At 45.0% G+C, this 19,848-nt stretch overlaps 1 long non-coding RNA gene and 1 other non-coding gene across 2 annotated transcripts in view; one reads left to right on the top strand and one right to left on the bottom strand.

The window, feature by feature from the left end:
- The first annotated feature begins 13,101 nt into the window (after window positions 1–13,101).
- Window positions 13,102–14,526, top strand: LOC100439527 (uncharacterized). The gene is made up of 3 exons (XR_151752.1): window positions 13,102–13,738; window positions 13,833–13,963; window positions 14,216–14,526. It is a non-coding gene; the product is annotated as an uncharacterized LOC100439527 (long non-coding RNA).
- LOC100439161 (uncharacterized) overlaps window positions 14,017–19,848 on the bottom strand; it is a 96,217-nt gene continuing 90,385 nt past the window's right edge. Inside the window, exon 3 of the transcript XR_008514884.1 lies at window positions 14,017–14,350. This is a non-coding gene — a transcript (uncharacterized LOC100439161). The remainder of the gene's footprint in view (window positions 14,351–19,848) is intronic.

Here is a 19,848-nt window from a genome sequence, read left to right as displayed (position 1 = left end):
CTCTGTCTCAAAAAAAAAAAAAACAATTATTTTTAATTTTTTAAAAATAGAGACGGGATCTCACTATGTGGCCCAGGTTGGTCTTAAACTCCTGGCCTCAAGTGATCCTCCCACCCTGGCCTCCCAAAGTGTCGGGGTTACAGGTGTGAGCCGCCACACCTGGCCTCCTATCTTTACTCCATTTCTACTTGGAAACCTACACATGCTGTATTCCCTCCCATCAAATGATAACAAGAACAATAACACTTCCCTTGGTTCTGCTACTTTTTTGATGTGCCATCCTTCCATTCATTACCCAACTTCCTGAAGAATCATTTAAATGTGTTCTCTGGCCCTTGCTTGAGCACCTCCGGCACTGTGGACAGATGGCTCTGATTGTTAGAGAAGATGGTCATTATTTTGAGCCTTTTAAATAGATCCCTTGTGGTTCTTGCCTACTGGTTGTAGTGTCACCTTGTGAGGTCACAAAGAGCAAGTTTAATTCCCTGATGCAGACAACCTTTCCCTGTCCTGGCCTCCTCTCTCAGTCTGATCTTTCTGAGCTAGGAACTGCCAATTTCTTCAACTCTTTTTCATAGGATCTGCCTCTGAGACTCCTTTGCCTTCCTGTTTCCAGTTTGACTCTCTTCTTAAAATGTCATGGCCCAAGATTAAATGTGAATTATCCACATCTGCTCTGTCTCCCACAGTACAGCGGGATTTTCACCTCTTTGTTCTCCTCATTACACTTTTGCCCGATACAATTGTGAAAGCCTCCACCCATTAACTTAAACCTCTAAGACAGCGGTTCAGAAAGTGTGACTCACGGAGCTCCTACTTCAGAATGACCCAGAGAGCTTCATGTTATGGACTGAAAGTTTGTGTCCTCCCCAAAGAAGGTGGAACTGAATGTGTAGGTATTTTGATCCCGGCCTCCAGAACTGTGAGAAATAAATGTCTGTCGATTGGGCCACCTAATCTATGATATTTTGTGAAGCAGTCTGAGCTATCTAAGACACTTTAATAAATGGAGATTCTTGGACCACAGCTCAAACTTGAATCTGACAATCTGGGGTAGCACCTGGGAATCCACATTTTAAACATTTATGCCAGGTGACTCTTTCTTTCTTTTTTTTTTTTTTTTGAGATGGGATCTTGCTGTGTTGCCCAGGCTGGAGTGCAGTGGTATGATTAGAGCTCACTGCAGCCTCAAACTCCTGGGCTCAAATGATCCTTCCACGTCAGCCTCCCCAGTAGCTGGGATTATTGGCATACACCACCATGCCTGGCTAATTTTTAAAAAAATTTTTTTGTAGGGACAGGGGCTTGCTATGTTGACCAGGCTCTGGTCTCGAACTCCTGGCCTCAAGCAATCCTTCTGCCTTGGCCTCCCAAAGTGCTGGGATTTCTGATGTGAGCCACTGTGCTCAGCCAGGTGATTCTCAAATGTGCCCAAAAGTCTGAAAAGAAAAAAGCTTCAGGTCTTTTCTAATACTTCTTACCAAGCCTGGCTCCCTCCACCCGAGTTTGTGCAGATGGGTTTTCAGGTCCAAGGTCAAGACCTGCCATTTTCTTGTGTTACATTCCATCTTGCTAGATTTGGTGCATTGCCTTGGTCTATCAAAAATCTTTTGAATTCTTTATTTTGCAACATATGATGTCATGATAACTACACATGGATTACCAAAACCTCACTGTCCCAGCACCAGAAATCTCCTCCACATTGATACCAATCATTAACTAATTTTTACTTCATCTTTCATCTTCTTTTCCATGAGATAAATGGGCAAACTGTCTTTCTTTCTTTCTTTCTTTCTTTTTTTTTTTTTTTTTTTGAGACAGAGTTTTGCTCTTGTTGCCTAGACTGGAGTGCAATGGCACAATCTCTGCTCACCACAATCTTCGCCTCCCAGGTTCAAGCAATTCTCTTGCCTCGGCCTCTGGAGTAGCTGGAATTACAGGCATGCACCAACATGCCCAGCTAATTTTGTATTTTTAGTAGAGACGGGGTTTCTCCATGTTGGTCAGGCTGGTCTCGAACTCCCGACCTCAGGTGATCTGCCCACCTCAGCCTCCCAAAGTGCTGGGATTACAGGCATGAGCCACTGTGCCCGGCCCAAATTGTCTTTAACCATATTATTAAATGCCTCACTAAAGCCCGGCTCTTCTTTGTGTTCTCTATTTCCCTGTTCCACTGGTAGACGCCAATTCTGTCAAAAAAGAAAATAAAGTGTTCTCGCAGGCCATTTACACATGCATTCTAGAATCTGTGGTCAGGCAATGGACTCTAATGTGCAGAACTCACCCTCTTTTCCAGTGACCTTGTTCTGGATGTTTATGGCACTTATGTCATAGGACCCTTGACTTGTAATTATAAATGTTCTTGTCCACATCTTTTTTTTTTTTTTTTTGAGACAGAGTCTCACTCTGTCACCCAAGCTGGAGTACAGTGGCACGATCTTGGCTCACTGCAACCTCTGCCTCCCAGGTTCAAGGGATCCTCCTGCCTCAGCCTCCAGGGTAGCTGAGACTACAGGTGTGCACCACCACACCCAGCAAATTTTTATATTTTTACTAGAGATGGGGTTTCACCATGTTGGCCGGGCTGGTCTTGAACTCCTGACCTCAGGTGATCCACCCACCTCAGTCTCTCAAAGTGCTGGGTTTACATGTGTGAACCACCACATCCAGCCCTCGTCTACATCTTAATTCAACTACGAGATAAGGAGCTCCTGAACTCTGAGCTTTTATCTTAGGTGCCTCAAAATATCTCATGGTAACTAGCACAAGATCCTACTTGGTAACTTTTCTTTGAATGAATGAATTTTTTTTTTCTTTTTTGAGATGGAGTCTCACTCTGTCGCCCAGGCTGGAGTGCAGTGGCGCGATCTCGGCTCACTGCAAGCTCCGCCTCCTGGGTTCACGCCATTCTCCTGCCTCAGCCTCCCGAGTAGCTGGGACTACAGGCGCCCACCACCACGCCCGGCTAATTTTTTTATATTTTTAGTAGAGAGGGGGTTTCACCGTGTTAGCCAGGATGGTCTCAATCTCCTGACCTCGGGATCCGCCTGCCTCGGCCTCCCAGAGTGCTGGGATTACAGACGTGAGCCACTGTGCCCAGCCAAATGAATGAATTTTACATTTTATTCCCACTAACTTACTTTCTTTTTTTTTAATATAAGATGAAAGCAGATCCTGGAGTGAATACTGGAAGACTAAGCTCCCTAGGCATGAGGGAAGTGGTGTGCCTGGGCAGATCTCAACAGTCCCAATTGTTTCTCTTAGTCACTGCTCATAAAAATCAGCTCCTTAGAATAAAAGCAGTCTTTGAAATGCAGTGTGATGAAATCACAGAAAGGATGACACAGTTTCTGAAACATTACAACATTACTGAAATCTGTAGTAATGGCCAAAGAGACACAGGAAACAGTATTTAAAACAAAACAAAACAAAACCTGGCCAGGCGCAGTGGCGCATGTCTGTAATCTTAGCACTTTGGGAGGCCGAGGTGGACGGATTACATGAGGTCAGGAGTTCAAGACCAGCCTGGCCAACATGGTGAAATTCCATCTCTACTACTAAAAAAAAAAAAAAAAAATACAAAAATTAGCTGGGCTTGGTGGCGGGTGCCTGTAATCCCAGCTACTTGGGAGGCTGAGGCAGGAATCACTTAAACCCAGGAGGTGGAGGTTGCAGTGAGCCAAGACCATGCCATTGCACTCCAGCCTGGGCAACAAGAGCAAAACTCCGTCTCAAAAAAACAAAACAAAAAAACCCCAACACCTTACCTTAGTAGAGCCATCTAAGTCAGCATAACATGCAAATAGAACCTGAGTTATGAGCTTACTGCTAATGAGACCTCTTGTGATGGCACAGACAAAGTGTGTCAGTAGGATGTGACATGGCTGGACAGGGACATCTGGCTTCCCTCTCCATTATGGTTCCCTTCTGTATCACAGCTGGTAACACATCTGAATAATTATCTGATATATAAAACACAAAGGGTGAAAAGCTGTAAATGAATGGTGGAAAGTTTTGTGGTTTTCATGGTCAAGTGACTTTCTTTGTAGTCATGTCTTTCGTATTTCTTTTTTTATTTTTTTGAGACAGGGTCTCACTTTGTTGCCCAGGCTGGAGTACAGTGGTGCAATCTCAGCTCACTGCAGCCTCGACCTCTCGGGCTCAAGCCATCCTCCCACCTCAGCCTTCTGAGTAGCTGGGACTACAGGTGCGCACCATCACACCTGGCTAATTTTTGTGTTTTTTATAGAGATGGGTTTTTGCCATGTTGCCCAGGCTGGTCTCAAACACCTGGGCTCTAGAGATCTGCCCACCTCAGCCTCCCAAAGTGCTGGGATTACAGGTGTGAGCCACCACGCCTGGCCTTTCCTATTTCTTTCCTATAGGCCAGAGAAGATTCCACAGATACCCCAGAACATGCCTCCACTGGAAAGGCCACACAGCCCCAGGGTGACACACCTGTTCTACATGAGGTCTAGGGCCATGGTTCTCAACTGGGGCTGACTTTGCCCCCCACATCCCAAGGGACATTTGGAAGTGTCTGGAGACATTTCTAGTAGTGACAACTGACATCTCATGGTTAGAGGCCACGGATTCTGATAAATATTTGGCAATGCACAAGACACATTCCCTCCACCAACAAGGAATTATCTGGCTCAAAATGCCAATAGCAATGATCTTAATAAAAAAATTCACCAATGAAAGCCTTTAAGATCTAGAACAAGACAAGAATGCACACTTTCACCATTTTTATTCAACAAAGTTGAAGTCCTAGCCAGAGAAATTAGGCAAGAGAAAGAAATAAAGTGCATCCAAACTGGAAAGGAAGAAGTCAAATTATTACTGTTCGTAGATGACCTATTTTAGAAAAACTTAGAAATGCCACCAAAATAACCTGTTAGAAATGATAAATTCAGTGAAGTTGCAGGATACACAATCAACATTAAAAAATTAGTAGCATTTATATACACCAACAGCAAACAATCTGAAAAAGAAAGTAAGAAAGCAATCCTACAGCTACAAGAATATAAAATACCTAGGACTAAATTTTTTTTTTTTTTTTTTAGATGGAGTCTTGCTCTGTCACCCAGGCTGGAGTGCAGTGGCACGATCTTGGCTCACTGCAAGCTCTGCTTCTGGGGTTCACACCATTCTCCCGCCTCAGCCTCCCAAGCTGACACTACAGGTGCCTGCCACCATGCCCAGCTAATTTTGTTTTGTATTTTTAGTAGAGATGGGGTTTCACCATGTTAGCCAGGATGGTCTCGATCTCCTGACCTCGTGATCCACCCACCTCAGCCTTCCAAAATGCTGAGATTACAGGCATGAGCCACGGCATCTGGCCATACCTAGAAATAAATTTAACCAAATACGTGAAAGATCTCTACAAGGAATACTCTAAAACACTGATGAAGGAACTTAAGGAGGACACAAAAAGATCAAAGATAGCCCATGCTCATGGATTGAAAGAATCAATGTTGTTAAAATGTCAAGAGTACTACCCAAAGCAATTTACAGACTCAATGCAATCCTTATCAAAATACCAGACATATTCTGCACAGAAATAGACAAAGTCCTAGAACCACAAAAGACCCCAAATAGCAAAGCAAACATGAACAACAAGAACAAAGCTGGAGGCACTGCACTACCTGACTTCAAAATATACTACAAAGCCATAGTAACCAAAACAGCCTGGTACTAGCATAGAAACAGCCACATAGACCAATGGAACAGAATAGAAAACCAGAAATAAGTCCACACATTTACAGCATTTACAACTCATTTTATTGTTATTTTTTTTGAGATGAAGTTTTGCTCTTGTTGCCCAGGCTGGAGTGTAATGGCACAATCTTGGCTCACTGCAACCTCCACCTCCCAGCAAGTGATTCTCCTGCCTCAGCCTCCAGAGTAGCTGGGACTACAGGTGTGCACCACCACGCCCAGCTAATTTAGAGATGGGGTTTCACTATGTTGGTCAGGCTGGTCTTGAATTCCTGACCTCTAGTGATCCGCCTGCCTTGGCCTCCCAAAGTGCTGAGATTACAGGCATGAACCACCACTCCTGGCCTACAAGTCATTTTCAATAAAAAACATACACTGGGCAAAGAACAGTCTCTTCAATAAATGTGACTGGGAAAATTAGATAACCATATGCAGAAGAATAAAGCTAGACCCCTATCTTTCACCATAAATAAAAATCAATCAAAATAGACTAAAGACTAAATCTAAGACCTGAAACTTTGAAACTCCTAGAAGAAAACATTAGGGAAACACTTCAGGACACTGTCTGGGCAATAATTTTGGGAATAAGACTTTAAAAGCACAGGCAGCAAAAGCAAAAATAGAAAAATGGGATTACATTAAGCTAGGAAGCTTCTGTACAGCAAAGGAAACAATTAGCAAAGTGAAAAAACAACCTACGAGAATGGGGGAAAATATTTGCAAACTATGCATCTGACAAGAGATCAGTAACCAGAATATATAAGGAACTCAAACAAAATTGCAAAAAAAAAAAAAAAAAATCAAATTAAAAATGGGCAAAAGATCTAGACAGACAGACGTTTCTCAAAAGAAGACATATGTAAGACAAATGGCCAACAAGTATATTTTTAAAATGCTATTTAAAAATGCTCCACATCATTAATTGTCCAAGAAATGCAAATCAAAACCACAATGAGATGTCTTACCCCAGTTAGAAAGGCTTTTATCAAAAAGACAAAAAATAGCAAATGCTGGTAAAGTTGCAGAAAAAGGGGAACCCATGTGCACTGTTGGTGGGAATGTAAATTAGTACAGCCTCTATGGAAAAGAGGTTCCTCAAAAGTCTAAAAATAGAACTACCATATGATCTGACAATGCCACTGGTGGGTGTATGTCGCAAAGAAAAGAAATCAGTATATTGAAGAGAAATCTACATTTCCCTGTTTATTGTGGCATTACTTACAATAGCAAAGATATGGAATCCACCTAAGTGTCCATCAATGGATGAATGGATAAAGAAAATGTGGTATATATACATAATGGAATATTATTCAGCTACAAAAAAAGACTTAAATCCTGTCATTTGAAGCAACATGAATGAAAATGGACTATTGTTAGCAATAATTTTATGTATAGTTCACAGTGTCTAGGGCCAGGCATGGTGGCTCATACCAGTAATTGCAGAACTTTGGGAAGCTGAGGCAGGGAGATTGCTTGAATACAGGAGTTCAAGACCAGCCTGGGCAACATGGCAAAACCCCATCTCTACAAAAAATACAAAAATTAGCCAGGTGTGGTGGCATGCACCTGTGCTCTCAGCTACTCGGGAGGCTGAGGTGGGAGGATTGTTTGAGTCCAGGAGGTTGAAGCTGCAATGAGCTGTGTTGACACAACTGCGCTCCATCCTGGGTCAAAGAGCAAGACCCTATCTCAAAAAACAAAACAAAACAGAAAACCAAAACCACAAAACAACAAAATAGCCAGAAGAGAGGAACTGGAATGCTCCCAACATAAGAAAATATAAATGTTTGAGGTGACAGGTATCCCTGTTACCCTGATGAGATCATTACCCATTGTTCACATCTATCAAAATATTACATGTACCCCCCCCATAGGTTCAACTATTATGTATCAATTAGAAAAACACTAAAAACTTTAAAAAATTTAATTAAAAAGTATAATAAATACTGCCATGGAGAATTCCTGGTATAGGAACACAGTACTAGTCCTAAAACTAGACAGGCTGGTCCATCTCAAAGGGTCATGTAACTAACTACCTGTTGTGGGTTTGTGAAGTAAGTCACAGATGGCAAACACCAGAAGATACTTTGCAATTCTATAGGGAGGTGAGGATACCAAGGCTGAAAGCCCCACCCAGTGGACCAGTTTGGAGAGCAGCCTGAGTAGAGATAGAGAGGTTCTGGAACATTCATGATAGCACATGGAAGCTTACTGGGAGCAAAGGCCCTTGAGGAACACTGCTCAGAGGACAGCCTACTTCTCCGCAGATAGAGGGACACAGACTCAGTAGGGTCTTGTGAAACTCCTCAAGGAGCATGCTCTTGGTCATGAATAGGCCCTGACTGAGAGCTTCTAGAGGTTTAACTGGGGCCTCTGAGGATCCGGGAATGTGACATGAATATGGAACCAATGTACCCAGCGGGACGACAAGAGATACAGCTTTTCAGGCTAACTCCAGGAAAGTCCTTGTCTTACAGGGGGACAAGGAAACCTCATTTCTCCTAAAGCCCCTAGACAACAGATACGTTTTCCCCAAACTGCCATTCTTTTTGATATAGCCAAGATTTTAAACATCACTAGTTTTAGATATCACAGGGAAGCTGCTAGATTTAATGAAGCCTCAAGATGTTCCCTGAGAGATGATTGTAACTCTAATTAAAAATGGGGGGTGACGGACAAGAATCCCCTGGGACTCTAAGCAACTGGCATTTGTGCGTCTTTTTTCATGGAGAAGATGAGTTTTTAATGTCAGTTTGGGCTCTTTCCAGGAGTCAAGGATAGTGTCCCCAAAGTCTAATACATTTGGAGATTTAATGTGGTTCAAGGATCAGGAAATGCCTTAAATTGTAAGGGACAAAGAAGTTTACAAGCCAAGCCAAACTTTCATTTCTTTTTTTTTTTTCTGAGACCGAGTCTCGCTCTTGTCATCCAGGCTGGAGTGCAGTAATATGGTCTTGGCTCACTGCAACCTCCAGCTTCCTGGGTTCAAATGTTTCTCCTGCCTCAGCCTCCTGAGTAACTGGGATTATAGGCACCTGCCACCACGCCTGGCTAATTTTGTATTTTTAGTAGAGATGGGGTTTCGCCATGTTGGCCAGGCTGGTGTCAAACTCCTGACCTCAGGTGATTCAACCGCCTTAGCCTCCCAAAGTGCTGGATTACAGGCGTGAGCCACTGCACCTGGCCTAAACTTTCATTTCATTTCTTTTTTTTTTTTTTTTTTTTTTTTTGAGAGAGGGTCTCCCTCTGCCACCACCCAGGCTGGAGCGCAGTGGAGTGATCACAGCTCACTGCAGCCTCAAACTCCTGGGCTCAAGCAATCCTTCCACTTCAGCCCTCTGCATAGCTGGGATCACAGCTGTGTGCCACCACGCCCAGCTGATTTTTATATTTTGTATTTTTCATAGAGATGGGGTTTCACTGTGTTGCCCAGGCTGGTCTCAAACTCCTCCTGGGCTCAAGTGATCCCCCATGCCTCAGTCTCTCAAAGTGCTGAAATACAGGCATGAGCCACTGTGCCTGCCCCATTTCTTTTATTTCATATACCTGTACTTACCATCTCCATGATTACATGAAGCCTAGAATATAAGAAACACCTAAATGAATTCTATCTGCATGTCGATTCTGGGTATGGATAAGAACAAAGAAGGAATGAGTGTGGCAGAATGAGGATTAGAGTTCCATGCTCAGGCAAGCTTTTGGGGATCAGGTAGGTACAGCAGGTCAGAGTAGGTAGTGAGGGCATGGATCCAGGTAACTAAATGAGAGTTAAAACATTCTCAGGTACATCCTGAAGTTCAAGGCAGGAGATCAGAGAGACCGAGACACCAGTGTCAGAAAGCAGACCACTGACAGGAGCTCATCTTATGACAAGAAGTCTGGTCTTCTAACCTCACAGTGCTGGCCATGCCCGCTATTCATTGGAGAGTCTTGACCCTACATAGATCCAGAAAGGGAAGTCAGACTGTTTAGTATCCATGGTGGGGGTCCAGGGCAGGTGGCAGCCAGAGAAAGCACGAGGCAGAAAGGCACAGCTTGTTGAAGGCCTTAGGATTGGATGGGGCCTCTGCATTTGAACTTAACAGAGCCCTGGGTGAGGATCTCAGTAGCCTCAGACAGACACTCACTTCCAAAGGCAAAGATAATGTGACACCTTTTTTTAAATTTAAATTTTAATTAATTAATTTATTTTTTGAGACCGAGTCTTGCTCTGTCACCCAGGCTGGAGTGCAGTGATGTGATCTCAGCTCACTGCAACCTCCGCCTCCAGGATTCAAGCAATTCTTCTGCCTCAGCCTCCCGAGTAGCTGGGATTACAGCTACCCGCCACCACCCCCAGCTAATTTTTGTATTTTTAATAGAGATGAGGTTTCACTATGTTGGCCAGGCTGGCTTCAAACTCCTGACCTCAGGTGATCCACCTAAAGTGGATCCTAAAGTGCTGGGCTTACAGGCGTTAGCCACTGCACCCGGTCTAGTGTTATACCTTAAGATTGTGTCCTTGTATCTCCTTACTCCATGAACATATTTTCACTGAGGAGAAATCAAACAGCAGAGAGCTGGGCCACCATGAAGCCAACTGTGTCACCGAACAAGGGTCTAATGCAAGCAACATCAGGGATGCCACTGTGATTAAGTGATGGAGGCAGTGACCACACTATCCATCGACCCTGCACTGACTGGCATGAATCAGGGCAGGTCTCTGACAACAGGAATCCTGTGATTCAAGATTCATCCCTGGATAGGATGAATGTATCAGGCAAGGCTCTCATCCTTGCAGACACAGAGCCTGAGGCACCATGTTGCCCTGGGAGACTGACCTGCAGGCGTTACTAATGATCGTTGAGCCTTGTGTTAATGACTGGCAAGATTTGAAGATTCTCCTATTAGTGTTCAAGGCTGGGGAATTATCTGTAGGATATAAGGGTGAAGAAATATTCCTGAACCCAAGCTGTGCTTGCTTTAAGGCTAGTGGCCCCCAATCTCATCTCCAGTCTTGATTCCTTCCCAGATCCTACACACACAAAATATCTACCTGTGATGCCCAAATAGGGCATGTGTCCTCTCCTGACAATGCCTTGCCTCCAACAATATCAACCCCTCCAGGCTGAGTCACTTTTTTTCCTAATCCGTGCTCTCCAAGTTCGCTGTAATAACTATATTTAAACTATATCTGTGGGGCTGGGCTTGGTGGCTCACACCTGTAATCCCAGCACTTCGGGAGGCCAAGGCGGGCAGATCCCTTGAGCTCAGGAGTTTGAGACCAGTCTCAGCAACATGGGGAAACCCCATCTCTATGAAAAATACAAAAATTAGCCAGCATGGTGGCACGTGCCCATGGTCCCAGCTACTCAGGAGGCTGAGGTGGGAGGATGGCTTGAGCCTGGGAGACGGAGGTTGCAGTGAGCTGAGATGGTGGCACTGTACTACAACCTGGGTAACAGAGACCCTGTCTCAAATTAAGTAAATAAATAAATAAAATACATTTGTTGTGTGTACTTGGTTATCTTTTTCATAGCAAAAAGTACTTTGAGCTCAGGGACCATTTGTTTAAATATATGAGTGCCATGTGCTGATCACAGTGCCTATCACATAGTATTTGCTCAGTAAATGTCTACGGAAGGAAAAAAGGGAGGGAAAGCAGGCTGGATGTTAAAGAAGCAGTAAAGGCTGGGGCATGGTGGTTCATGCCTGTAATCCCAGCACTTTGGGAGGCCGAGGCAGGAAGATTGCTTGAGCCCAGGAGTTCGAGACCAGCCTGGGCAACATGGTGAAAACTGGCTTCTACAGAAAAAAAATAAATCATACAAAAAATTAGCCAGGTGTACTGGTGTGCATCTGTGGTCCTAGCTACTTGAGAGGCTGAGGTGGGAGAATCACTTGAGCCCAAGAGGTCAAGGCTGCAGTGAACCATGATTGCACCACTGTACTCCAGCCTGGGAGGTAGAGTGAGATCCCATATCAAAAAAAAAAAAAAAAAAAAAGGCCGGGCGTGGTGGCTCACGCCTGTAATCCCAGCACTTTGGGAGGCTGCTGCTAGTGGATCACAAGGTCAGGAGATCAAGACCATCCTGGCTAACACGGTGAAACCCCGTCTCTAGTAAAAACACAAAAAATTAGCCAGGCATGGTGGCGGGTGCCTGTAGTCCCACCTACTTGGGAAGCTGAGGCAGGAGAATGGCGTGAACCCGGGAGGCAGAGCTTGCAGCAAGCGGAGATCATGCCACTGTACTCCAGCCTGGGCGACAGAGTGAGACTCCATCTCGGAAAAAAAAAAAGGCAGTAAAGACCACTAATCAGGCAGCCAGCAGTGTCAGGCTTTTCCAAAAGGGGCATTGGCAGTAAGCCTGGGAGAGACAACCTCATGGAGATCAACAAAGGAGTTGGCAATGGCTTTCAGTGGCTGCAGGGCTGTGATTCCCACTGCACCTATTGGCGGAACCCCAGGGAATCCCTCTTTCTTGGATCAGCCAGGGACTTACCTTCCTCGAAGGCCAGGACACACTCCTGTGCTGGCGACACTTCTGCAGAGCTGGCCAGCAGTAGCCTGAGGTTGGCTATGTCAAATGGTCCCTAGCATCTCAGAGACTGAGCCTTGCTCAATCCCATCTGTATCCTGTCAGTTTCCTCTGAGGACCCTGATATTTGATATTATGACCCCAAATAGTTAACCTTAGTTGTGGTGAATTGCATTCATTTATTTTACGATCTTCATGGGATGAAAGAGTTTGTCGAGCTGAGTCTTCATTCAGAAATTCGCAAAATATAGCATTTGACAGTGCCACTTAATTTTCAAAATACTATCCAATGGCCACAAGGATCATTGTAGCTGAAAACCCTGAGAATATCTATACGGGTATTTCGAGACGCTAGAATGTGATGACATAGGTCTCTTCTACTTTCCCCTCACCTTAGCAAACCAATACATTCGGTATTCAGGATATTCAATAGAACGTTCAGCACATATCCTTAACTGCTCTTAGAAACCGGTTCTGCTGATATATTAGCTATTCAAAGAAAGTGCTTTTAAGTTCATTGTTGAACATAGTAATGTAGTGTCTTGCAATCACAGAGTCAACGAATGTTTGAGCTTGAAGATTTCTTATAGACAGGCTAGTGTGAATTAAGGACACTAACGCCCAGCTAAAAAGGGTAAGTCACTTAGTAACTCGCCCAAGCACACTCAGCTAGTGCGTAGCTGAACCTGACTTGAAAGCAAATATCATGATCATAAGCCACCTTTCTGCCACTGCGTGTTGATGGTATGAAGATACCATATATATATTTACACATGCACACACAAAAAAGGATGAAGTCTTGCATCGCATAGACCCAGTTGTCTGAAGAAACCGTCAGCCCTACTGAAACAATATCCCATTTAAGTTTAAGACAGCCTGGTGAGGCCCAGAGCCTCACCAGTCCCCCAGAAAACGGAGTATTGTTTCCATCCAAACCTTGCACTGAAAGGAGCCTGTCAGCAGGAAGTGACCTCGTGAGACAACTGTGGGGAGAGCAAAGGGCCGAGGAGAGAAAGGCCTCATTCTCACTGCAAACAGGAAAAGGAAAGAGAAAAAGCAAGCTCTGTCTCCACACAAGGTTTGCTGGGCTGGCTATGAACTGTTCCAGTACGTTCCATCAAATAGACGCCTTCATAGAATCAAGCCGAGCGCGAACGCCGTGTCTGGGGCTCCCACTCCCGGGACACACACGCGGGCTGGCTTACACATGCTCTTGCTCTCTCGCGCTCTGGGAGAGCGCTTATATGGGCTTCATGAGGCTAAGTAATAAACACTTTGTCTTCACCCTGCTATTTATGGGTTGCTTGGGGCATCCTGTGCTCTCCACTGCCCTTACCTGAACAGACGGCTCTTGCAGACCCCGAGTTTAATAGGGACAACAGTAAATCTGAGAGGCTGTGTGCGCCCCACGCGCTCATGTTTTCCTGGCCACCCATGCTAGTTGCAGAGAAAGGCCAACCTGTATCCCTTCGGTTATGCTCTGTGTGCCCTTCCTGGAGGTGAAATCCCTTCTCCTTTTTCTTCGGGCCCTTATTTTCTTCCATCCTTTCAAACATGTCTCTAACATATCCTTTGCTATTTGACCCCTCCCAGAGATCCCTTCATTCTTCAGCAACGGATCAAAGAACTCTGAAAACAAGAACAACCCTGACAGCTGCAAACCACCAGCCCTCGCCTCCAGCAGAGGTTTTTGGGAAACTCTGGATGACCACGCGCATGCAGAGGTAAGGAAACGATCCGGTCCTACCTGGCGTTGACTTCCAGGTTCACTCAAAGGCCGCGTGCCACCCTTTGCACATCGTGTTTGGGTTGCAAAGGAGAAAGATGCATATTGAAAGCCAGAAGTGTGCCCAGGCCAACAGACGTCTGAAAGCCACAGGGGACGACCCTGAAAAAGTCTGGCAGATGCAGAACCACAGCTGATCACTTTGGTCCGTTTGAGGGCCCCTTTTGCTCAGCTCCTTTGGGGGTTCCAGGGCTCTCAGAGCTTCTAGGTCCTGTAAGAAGAGATGGAGTCATGGCTGCGCCCTGTCCACTCTCGGGCTGTCACACAAGCCTGGAGCCCGGCCATTTCTCGGCCTTGTCTTCATCTTGGGCTAACCGGTCGTCTCCTGCAAACAGACAAGACAGAGAAGGATGAGTGAACTCGGCCTCTCCCCACAGAATACAGTTCGCCATTACAGCGCTGATTAAATACAGGACATTATCTCACCATAATGCCCTCCTGGCGGCGTTCCCAGGAAAATTCTAACTAATCATAAAAATAGAAAGAAAAACGCAACCTAAATTCCATTCCTCGTCTTAAATGAGTGATGTGTTCACTTTTATTTATTTTTCTGGAAGCGAGGCGGGAAAAGAAAATGAATTTTAGGGCTTAGAAAAACAAGCTACTAATAGTACTAAGTAGAGCTGGGGCAGTGATGCAGACAGCTTAGCTCTAGTAGGGATGTAGCCGGCATGGCACGGGTGAGTCCCGGCCCTGCTCCTGGCTGAAAACTTAAGAGTTTAGAACTGGAGCACCTGGCAGGGCAAAGGCAGGATGGGGTGAGGGAAAGTTGTGGGGTTGAATGTGGACCCCCCCAATCCCCTACAAACGCACACACAAGCTAGGCGCTCAATAGCTTTCTTATAGCCCAGGTAGGCAAATCCTCTTCCAATATACCTTTTAAAATAATGCCTGATCTTTCTCCAGCAGCATTCTTTTTGGAAACACAGGCATGGTTTAGGTATTTTTCTCCCTGGAAGGTTCCTTCCTGGAAATTCACCCAATTAATTCCTACTCACACATTTTAGAGATCTGAACAGTAAGAAGCCTTCTCTAAGAACCCCTACCCTGACTCCAGTCCAGGGGTTGGTCCTGTAAACCTTCTCTTCATAACAGCCATGTGACTGTAATTAATGCAATAATTGCATAGTTGATTGTTTAACATGGTTGTCTGTCCCCTCCCTTAGATTAAAAATGTATTTGTCTCATTCCCGACTTTGTAAGTACTAGCTACATAGTAGCTGTCCAATACATGCCTGTGTTGGATGAGTGCTGATGGGTCACGGTGGGCGCCAAAGTGGATGGCACTTTATGCTACTTTGGTGGGGCTCAGGTGTAGCAGCAACAAACACATGTAGAACCAGATCACGGTAGGTCCACACCAACAAGGACCAAGGACCAAGCTCCTCCCTAACAATTTCTGCTCCTTCCTCCTGTGAAGTGGTTTTGTTGTTGTTGTTGTTGTTGTTATTTTTTGATGGAGTCTTGCTTTTTTGCCCAGGCTGGAGTGCAGAGGTACGAACTTGACTACTGCAGCCTCTACCTCCTGGGTTCAAGTGATTCTCCTGCTTCAGCCTCCTGAGTAGCTGGGACTGCAGATGTGCACCATCATGCCCGGCTAATTTTTGTTTTTTTATAGAGATGGGGTTTTCTTCATGTTGGCCAGGCTGGTCTCAAACTCCTGACCTCAGGTGATCTGCCCACCTCAGCCTCCTAAAGTGTTGGGATTACAGGCGTGAGCCACTGTGCGCAGCTCCTTCTGTGAAGTCTTCATAGATAAACCATGGGAGAGTTAAAAATCCTGAAAACCAGCTTCTGAAATGCTTATCTTTTCTTACTTTTTATTTTAAATAGAGACAGGGGTCTTGCTATGTTGCCCAGGCTGGTCTCAAACTCCTGAGCTCAAGTGATCCTCCCACTTTGGCCTCCCAAAGTGCTGGGACTACAGGCATGAGCCACTGCGCGTGGCTCTGGGATGCTTCTCTTAATATTACACTGGATGAAAAGAAAATAAAAGACATCCTACACCCATCTTGCCTCTCCCTGTCCCCACTCTGGCATTAGAATCCCACACTGCCAGCTCCCATCTTAGCTACTGCTGAAGTAATGGGCACTGTTACTAGATGGCAAAGTTCTAGCTGGGCTAATTAAGCAGACTGAGCTAATAACCTTCCATTTTGGGACCGGTGTTATTCATAATTTAATGTATTGCTGCTGAAACATTAACCTTTCGACAACTGGCATGTTGCCCACAGCAACCCAAGTGCTGACCATCTTTCAGTAAAATGAGTATTATTGTTAAAACAGGTATAAATCATTCATGGCTGCAGCTTTTTTGTCAGACCCTACGTGAAAATAAGCAGTAAGCTGGGTAATTTATTTACCTTTTGGTGATTATTTTTTATGATTTTATGATCATATTCAATGATTCATAAACATTGGCCTGATGCCATTTGGTAATCATTTTACATTTTAAATATTGTGTGGCTGTTCTGCTTTTCATCTTTAAAAACTTCAGGATTGATACCGGGCAACTTAATTCAGACACAAATGCAATTTCATTTGAAAGAAGGTGGTAGATGGAGGGGGAAAAGAATCTCGGCCCCTTCTTTTTAATAAACCATTTTCAACAGAGCTGTTAGGAGCTTCCACTTGTTACAACATTGCACTTACTGTAGCAAACTTTCTTTGAAGTTTAACACACAGAGGGTGCCTTGAAATCTGAATAAAAGCACAGGAAAAGTTAACAAGCTTCTGGTTGGAAAGACGATGTGATTGAACCAAGGGTGGAGAGAGGCCTGGAGATGCTGGCCCCAGGCCAAGAAGGTTGGAAGCCACTAGCCCTCCTCCCAGCACCTGGTTGCGGAATGTGATTACAGTCCCCCAGGGACCTGGAAACTCTTTAGTGCCTGCCTGCCTGCGTCGGCTGCCTGCCCTGAATTGGGCTCCCATAACTGTTTCAGAAAGTAGCTTTTGCTCCTTATGACACCAACTCAGTGCTGGAGGCTGGGCGGTGGCTGGGTCTTTCATGGTCTGGGAGCTCAGGGGATCTCCCTCTATCTTGCAGGCGCTCTTACAGCAGCCCTGCAAATTTCTTAAACCAATGAAAACGCAGAGGTCTTTGTATGTAATAGCTGAAGCCGAACTTTTTTTTTTTTTTGAGACAGAGTCTCACTCTGTCACCCAGGCTGGAGTGCAGTGGTGCAATCTCAGCTCATTGTAACCGCCGCCTCCTGGGTTTAAGCCATTCTTGTACTTCAGCCTCCCAAGTAGCTGGGATTATAGGTGTGCACCACCAAGCCCAGCTTATATATATATATATATATATTTTTTTTTTTTTTTCTTTTTTCTTTTTTTTTTCCAGTAGAGACAGGGTTTCACTGGAAACCCAGTCTGGTCTCGAACTCCTGACCTCAAGGGATCCGCCTGCCTCAGCCTCCCCAAATGCTGGGATTACAGGGGGATTACAGGCACGAGCCACCATGCCCAGCATTGAAGCTGAACTTCTGATGGTGGGAAGCGAGTGGGACAGGAGAAGGCAGAGAATGGGGCATCATGTTAAAACTCTTCTTCAAGGCAGAAGCATGCCCGGGAGTAAGCTTGCCTTTAGAACCTCATTTCATGTCAGATGTGCTGGGACAGAGGGGAACTCAGTTAAGAAGACTGACACCTTTGCCCAAAACACAGGAGATGAGATCTTAAAACACAGCTATAAGTATGTGCTATAAAAACAATGGCCACACGGAAAACCAAGGCAAGAGGAGAAATATTTTTTCTTTCCATCTCATCTTGTCTCTTCTCTTCCCTTTCTCTCTCTGTCTCCCCCTCCCTCCCTCCCTTCCTTCTTTTGAGGTGGGGTCTTGTTCTGTCACCCAGGCTGGAGTGCAGTGGCACCATCACAACTCTCTGCAGCCTCAACCTCCCACGCTCAAGCAGTTCTCCTGCCTCAGCCTCCCAAGTAGCTGGGACTAGAGGCACTTGCCTCCTCACCACACCCAGCTAATTTTAATTTTTTTTTTTTTTGTTTTTGTAGAGACAGGACTTGCTCTGTTGCCCAGGATGGTCTTGAACTCCAGTTCTCAAGCAATCCTCCCTCCTTGGCCTCCCAAAGTGCTGGCCATACAGGCATGAGCTGCTGAGCCTGGCCTAGAAAGATTTCTTTTTGGACGGTTTGAATAGGGTTAGCTCTGAGACAGCCCTTACTGCCTTTTCTAGCTTGTTTATGTAATTTCCCATGAATAGCTTTCATGACTCTTCAACTGGATTATCTGGTTTTAGGTTTTACCTGGATTTATATACATATATGTCTCAAGTTATTTAATTTTTCATTATGGTAAAATATAGACAACATAAAATTTGCCATTTTACCCATTGTTCAGTGTACAATTCAGTGCTGTTGATCACACTGGCAGTGTTGTGAGACTATGGCCACTATCTCTTTCCAAAATTTTTCATCACTCTAAACATAAACTCTTTACCCATTAAGCAATAAGTCCTATTCCCTCTTACCCTCTCCCTGTGGCCCCTCCAGCCCCTGGAAACCTCTCATCTATTTTCCATCTCTATGAATTTGCTATTCTGAATATTTCACATAAATGGCGCTATACAATATTTGTCCCTTTGCATCTGGCTTCTTTCACTGAACATAATGTTTTCAAGGTTCATCCATGTCATAAGATGTATCTAACCTTAATTCATTTTATACCAAATAATATTGCACTGTATGGATATACCACATTATGTTTATCCACTCCATTGATGGACGCTTGGGTTATTATTCTCTTTGGCTATTGGAATAACGTTGCTGTCAGCTTGAGTGTACAAGTATCTGCATCCCTTGTGTATTTTTTTTTTTTTTTTTTGAGATGGAATCTCACTCTGTCACCCAGGCTGGAGTGCAGGGGCACGATCTCAGATCAATGAAACCTCTGTCTCCTGGGTTCAAGCGATTCTCCTGCCTCAGCCTCCCGAGCAGCTGGGATTACAAGCATGGGCCACCAGGCCCAGCTAATTTTTTTGTATTTTTAGTAGAGACAGGGTTTCACCATATTGGCCAGGCTGGTCTCGAACTCCTGACCTTGTGATCCACCTGTCACAGCCTCCCAAAGTGCTGGGATTACAGGTGTGAGCCACCATGCCCTGCCTGTTTTGTCTTTGAGATGGAGTTTTGCTCTCTCACCTAGGCTGCAGTGCGGTGGCACGATTTTGGCTCACTGCAACCTCTACCTCCTGGGTTCAAGTGATTCTCCTCTCTCAGCTTCCTGAGTAGCTGGGATGACAGGCAGATGCCACCACACCCGGATAATTTTTGTATCTTTAGTAGAGATGGGGTTTCGCCGTGTTGGCCAGGTTGGTCTTGAACTCTTGACCTCAGGTGATCCTCCTACCCCGGCCTCCCAAAGTGTTGGGATTACAGGCGTGAGCCACTGCACCTGGCTGTATATCTATGTTTTGACCATCACATTTTTTTTCATCTGATCTACCTTTATCTTGGATGCTCTGTTTGCTAGCTTGGCAGAGCCGGCCTGGGCACAAGTGGCGAAGCCATTTATGCCTGGGAATTCCTCTCTGACTGTCAATGCCGCCGCTTCAAAGGACTTCTTGCAGTCATCCTCTGGCATTGCGACGGCTGGTGCTGGTTGTGAATTCTGCACCAGCAACCTCCACCCCCTACATTGGACTTGATAAAACAAGCTGCTTCTCAGGTATGCTAAAGAACAAATTAAGAAACAGAATCACCTGGGATGAGTGAAATTCCCTTTCAATCATGTCAGCCACAGCAGAGGTTGTCATGAAATTTGATGTTAGGGATTTATTTCCTAATATACAGTCTAAAAGGGAAAA

The sequence above is a fragment of the Pongo abelii genome, chromosome 18 (assembly GCF_028885655.2).
Source record: "Pongo abelii isolate AG06213 chromosome 18, NHGRI_mPonAbe1-v2.0_pri, whole genome shotgun sequence".
NCBI lineage: Eukaryota > Metazoa > Chordata > Mammalia > Primates > Hominidae > Pongo > Pongo abelii.
The sequence above is the reverse complement of the archived record's forward strand: the minus strand, read 5'-3'. Positions and strand labels throughout refer to the sequence as shown.